This window comes from Chionomys nivalis, chromosome 7, assembly GCF_950005125.1.
Source record: "Chionomys nivalis chromosome 7, mChiNiv1.1, whole genome shotgun sequence".
NCBI lineage: Eukaryota > Metazoa > Chordata > Mammalia > Rodentia > Cricetidae > Chionomys > Chionomys nivalis.
In genome coordinates this window covers 77,068,036-77,074,035 of record NC_080092.1, presented here as the reverse complement: position 1 = coordinate 77,074,035, position 6,000 = coordinate 77,068,036, and positions in this window count along the sequence as shown.

Here is a 6,000-nt window from a genome sequence, read left to right as displayed (position 1 = left end):
TTCTGGGTGCTGGGATTACAGGCATACCGAGCTATTCACATGGTCTTAAAGAGCTGCTGGGTGGTCTCCTGCTAATGCTTCCTCTACATAACTGGGCACGTGACCAGCTGGGTTAATAACAGCCGCCCACATCCTCAGCACCCGTGCTTTCTAGCCCATCAGTTGGACTCCCACAGCGTCTCCCAGGTATGGGAACTAACCCATTCTCTTTCAATGTGAGTTGGGCCCACTGCGTCCCTGCCACTTTCAGCTACAAGAGCCCCGACTGAGAGGGAACTCCATAAAAGCTTAACAAAGATGCTCAGAAATGAGGTGGGCCTTCTGCCCTGTCCTGTTCCCTCGGAGTGTGGGGAAGCATTTCTGCATGCTTAGAAGGGAGTCCATCTTCTGCTTCCACTACGGCTCTCGTCCGCATCCTACAGTTACCACAGATCCCAAGCAGCCTACTATGCACTGTCTCCGAGTCTCCCTATGTTCAGTCTGCAGGTCTCTGCATATACCTCACCTGCACCGTCCTTTTCTCCAAGGGCTCATCCCCACCCACTCTGCCTGATCCCATCTCCTTACAAAGCCTTCTCGCCCACTCCGGAGGAGCCCAGCCATCTCTTCTGCCGTTATCATTGCTCCTAAGACAGCCGCGCTGAATCACAGCCACGTTGACTCATCCTCCTTCCTCTTCTGGCAGGGTCCCATGAGGCCGAGCTCCGCTCCGTAGCCACCTTAGCAGCGGGGGCTCCGTACACCCACAGCACCCTGTCAGCAAGCACGTGATGAGAGGGAGCGCTCTCCGGAAGAGGCTTCATTTCCTCCTCCTGGCCTCTCACACCCCGAGGTTTCAGGTTTCAGAAAAGAGGCCAGCCTTGTGACACTTGCCAGGACACTCTTGAGGAATGGAGAGTGGTCACTGGGTACACTGGCTCCTGGGTCCTTAGCGACATGTCCCTCTGGACACCCCCAAGGGTCCCAAACATCGGGTCCCATCTTCTCTGGTTTCCCAAAAGAAGCGATCTAGAGACTATATGAGAAGGAAGGTCACTGGAGGGCTTCTGTCTTTCATCCACGTGATAAGTCCTAGGGGCTGGGGTGCAGGATGAGCGTCAGAGTGGCCAGCCAGAGAAGAGGCCCGAGGAGTCTGTGCTGCACGCATGCAGACATGGCATGATTCTGCCCGCATGAGGGTTCCTCACACCAGTGACAGGCAGGGCGGAGGAGGGCTCAGCAGCTGAGCATTTGGACTCTACAGTAGCTGTGTGGTCTTAGGCAGCTCGTTTTCTCTCTGTCTCTGATGCACTTCACTGACACAATCTGTAAAATCAGATTCAAAGTAGCACTCAAGACTATACAGCACGCAGCAACTGCTTTGTAATTGCTTGTCTATATAACAGTAGGGCTCTGTGTGCTGAAGCTCTAAGTAGACCTTTTAATAAAAGAACTCCACTATGGGTTTGTCAACGGCATGGAAGTGGAGTACAAACGGTTATGGAACTACTTGGGAGTCAAAAGAATATGGTGAAATTCCTCATATTTCCACAAGAGGGCACTCTACTCCCCCCCCCCCCCCCCCACCGCTCCCAGGGCATGATGGAACTCACAGAATACCATCTCCTTTGCTCTACATGGGCGTCTTCACCAAAGCTGAAGCAATCCGGGCCCGAAGTGCTTGACCATGGCTGAACGTTCTTCTGCGTGATGACCAATAACTCCTATAGAGACACCTCCGTACTCAGCCTGTGTGTACCCTGGAGTACACACTCTCCCCCGCAGCTGACCCAGTTTTTCTGAGTGTCCAGCAGGGTTGTCCCTTATACTGGAGAGAAGGACATCAGCTGTTTCCACATCTGGACCTGCTGGTTTCTCACCGTCCCCCTCTCACGGAGAGAGTCAGGGGTCTCCGCCGGTCTTACCTAGGGGGTGCTCATAATTCGGATCCTTGGCATCATAGACATGGCTCCTGCTTTCCCGAATGTCTAACCCTGAGTACAGTCTGGGAGTGGTCTCCTGCGTGTAGCACTGGTCCTCCCCCTGGCCTTCCAGAGAGGGTTGTGAGAGGGGTGGGGGAGATAAAAACCTTGACCTGCTCCGGACAGGATCACCTCTCCTGAAGCGTGCATCCAGGAAGGGGCAAACCCACTGCAGCTCTCCTAATCCTTCCATGGACCGGCGAATGTGGAGGACGCTCGGAAGGGCCAAGGGAAGAGAGCCCAGACCCACTGCTCTCCTTGCCTCCCTGAGAACGGGTGTCCTGGACACTAAGCTGGGGAGGATGGTGCAGGGTAAATGAACAGGAGAGAGAGCTGAGGGCCCTGAAGGCTGCAGGTGAGAACTATGCCTAGTTCCAAAAAACTGTCTGCGAGTTCGGCGGGGGCAGGAACAGATAAGACAGACAGTGAGCCATAGTCCATCATCGCCCCTGACAATGATGGAATCCCGAGAGATGGTGGTCACTGTCCCCAGAAAAGATACTCTCCACGTTGTGGCTGATTGATCCCCTTCTGCAGTTACAGAGGCCAGGGCTATGGAGAGTCTTGACCCATTCACCTCAGAGAAGAAGATCTGGAAAAACAGGAAGGCCCCTGACAACAAAGTTGGAGGTCAAGGAGCAGAAATGGTCACTTGCTTCTAGACATCTGTAATGCCCTGTAATGCCCGTGCTACAGGTCAGTATGTGAGCCGGGAACTAGCTGGGGACTTAAAACCACACGCACACAGACAGACAAAGACATGGAGACACGGGTCATCCTTGATACAAGAATGCCAACTTTATTGTGCTCAGGGGAAGCTTATGTAGGCCATGCCCCCACTCTCAGGATCTTTCAGTCACAGACCCACCAGAAACCACTCTCCCGCCATCAAGGTCTCCTGCTTAGGGCAGCTACAGACACAGGTAAACAAGTTGTTTTGCTTAGTTCATTCACTCCAGCAGGCAAAGGGTCTGAGGCGGGCAAAGAAAATCAAGGGACCAGGGGTCTGCAGCCCCCAACAGACATCACCTTCCGTGCACATTCTGGGGTACACATGGGAGTGTCGCTGTGGAACAAAACTTTTTGGGGGAGACGCGACACACCTGTCTAGTCACCCTGGATAGGAAGTCCACAACAGACCAAAGTACAGGCACCACTAAAATCCAACTTGATAAACCATGAGTGTTATTGGGGTTACTTGCAGGAATGTGGGTAGGGGTTACTCAAAGATGGCTGACTCACTAAGGCCCACCCCAGCATGGGAGACAACGCACGAGTGGGAACCTGGAGCCCACTGCACAGCCTGAAGCAGCTCAGCGCACGAGTGGGAACCTGGAGCCCACTGCACAGCCTGAAGCAGCTCAGCGCACGAGTGGGAACCTGGAGCTCACTGCACAGCCTGAAGCAGCTCAGCAGGCTGAAGAGTGTCCTTTCCCGGTGCCTCAGTTGGTCCAGCCTCCTCCCGGCAGCACAGCTAGGGTTTCTGCTTCTTCCGGGGAGCTGGTCTGGCCTTGAACTCTTCTTCCCAGCTTCACTTGCCTGAGAAGAATTCTCAGTTTTCACTGTGTCCTCTGCAGGGAGGGGCCTTATGAACCTAGCCAGTTTCAGGGACTTCCTGAAGCCATTTTTAGTTGTTGGCCTTCTTGCTCAAGGAGCTTTCTGGAGAATGGGATGTTTCAATCTGGGGGGAAACTGATTTTCAACAGGTGTCACTGGAGAGGGCATGTGACCAGGACACCCAGCCCCTAAGGGGGCTACAGCACTCAGACGAAGACACTGCTTCTAGGAGCAAGGAGAGGAGCTCGAGGACCATAGCCTAGAATCATCCCTATTTCTCTCTCTACCCAGAAGTCCCGCCCATACCTCCGTCCTAGCTATTGGTCATTCAGCTTTTTATAACACCTATCAACAACAATACATCTTCACACCGTGCACAAATATCCCACAATGCACATTTCTCCTGAAAGCAGGCACACCCGGACAGTTTCCCTACAGGCTGTCAGTATTTTCTCTACAGTTCCAGAAGGAGGAGAATGAAGATGCTGGACTGAGAAAGACTGTCACATGGTGCCCAAGAGACTGCTAGGGACAAAGGGACTTGTGGAAGCAGTCAGGGCCTCCAGATATCTATCCCTGCAGGCATTGTCCCGTACTCATATGGGCATCGGTAGAACTAACTGCCTGGGAGCCTTCAGAAGGCAAGTCTGGGCTCTTGGCGGCCCCATTCTGGCTTTTGTAGATAGGACCCTAGGTTCAAGCCCCAGTCCCTACTGGAACACAGCAAAACCTAAGCAAAACTCTTTCTTTCTTTTTGGGGTGGGGTGGTTTCGAGACAGGGTTTCTTTGTGTAACAGTCCTGTCTGTCTTGGAACTTGCTTTGTAGACCTCCTGGCCCAAAACTATGCTTTCAAAGCTCCTAATGGTACACACTCCACTTGCCCTCAAGAAGTGGAGGCTGGCGGACATCCCACGTGATCTGATTGTCCGGGAACATCGGTGTCCAGCAGGGAGAGACTCCTGCTATCTCTGCTGTTTCCAGAAGGTGTCACACCCACCTCTAAACACCAACTATCCACTTCCCACGTCACGTGCTCTGGAGAATTCTGGGTCCGAGAACCTAGAACCTATTTGGGGAAAAACAAAGATGGAGGGCCACCAGGAAAAGAGCACAAGAGAAGTCGGGCCATCACTGAGGCTTTTACTCAGACCATTCCTGGGAAGTCCCAAGTCACTGGCAAAGATGCTGGGACTGGAACAAAAAACACCTGAGCTGGAACTGCGGAGTTGAGGGACATGTCCGCTGTCCATGGTTCTGGCCAGCCAAGGGCTATGACTCTAGCTATGCCCTGAGACCCGACCATCAAGTGGGGGGGGGAGGGGGAATACACTCATCTTCTAGCCTGCCACACGAACTTCATCTCCCCAAGATGCAGCATCCTGAGAGTCCCACACTGGGCTGAGCTTAATGGGGAGGTGAGTCAATTACACAGAAGGCCAAAGAAGAAAGTGCTCATCTCTCTTTCTGACCACGATCCAATTATATTAAAAATTTAATAATGAAGACAAACATTAATCACCATATGTATGAAAATGAGGAACACCTCTGAATCATTCATGGGCCAAAGAAGGAAGCAGAGTGGAAATTTTGAAAAACTTAGTATTGAACTTGAAATGGTAAAATGCTACAAAAATCCCTCTTCCTAGTAACAGAGCAACAGAGCAAAATCACGACCAGCTCCAGAGATGCAGAAGACTATTTTTCAATTCAATGTTAATTTGTGTTTTTAAGAAACAACACTTTTCCCACCTACAAGACACGCTGGGACAAAGCTGATGCAGAAATTATGGGAGTGGCCAACCGGTCCAGCTTGAGACCCATACAGTGAGAGGGCACCCACCCTTGACACTGCCCGGAGGACCAGGACCCAGAGCTGGACAGCCAGAGACCTAGGTAGAACCAAACATGACTGGAAAACGGGCAAAAAAGGAAAAAATGCCAATGAAATGAGTTCTAATTCCTAATGATAGTCTGCTATCCTCACAGACTGTTGCCCAGCCCAGTTGTCATCAGAGAGGCTGCACCCAGCAACTGATGGACACAGATGCAGAGACCCACAGACAAACATTAGCTGGAGCTCTGAGCATCCTGCAGAAGACAGGGAGAAAGGATTATGGGAGCCAGAGAGATCGAGGACACCACAAGAAAACCCACGGAATCGAGGCCAGCCTGGTCTACAAGAGCTAGTTCCAGGACAGCTAGGGCTGTTACACAGAGAAACCCTGTCTCAAAAAACAAACAAAAAGGAAAACCCACAGAATCAACTAACCTGGGCTCACAGGGGCTCACGGAAACTGAACCACCAACCAGAGAACTTGCGTGAGACAGAACTAGGTCCTCTGCATGTAATGTCGTAGTTGTGTAGCTTGGTCTTCTTGCAGAACTCCTGAAAGAGGGAGCAGGGGCTGTCTCTGACTCTGTTGCCTGCTCTTGGGATCCTTGCCTCCTGCTGGGTTGCCCTGTCTAGCCTTAATAGGAGAG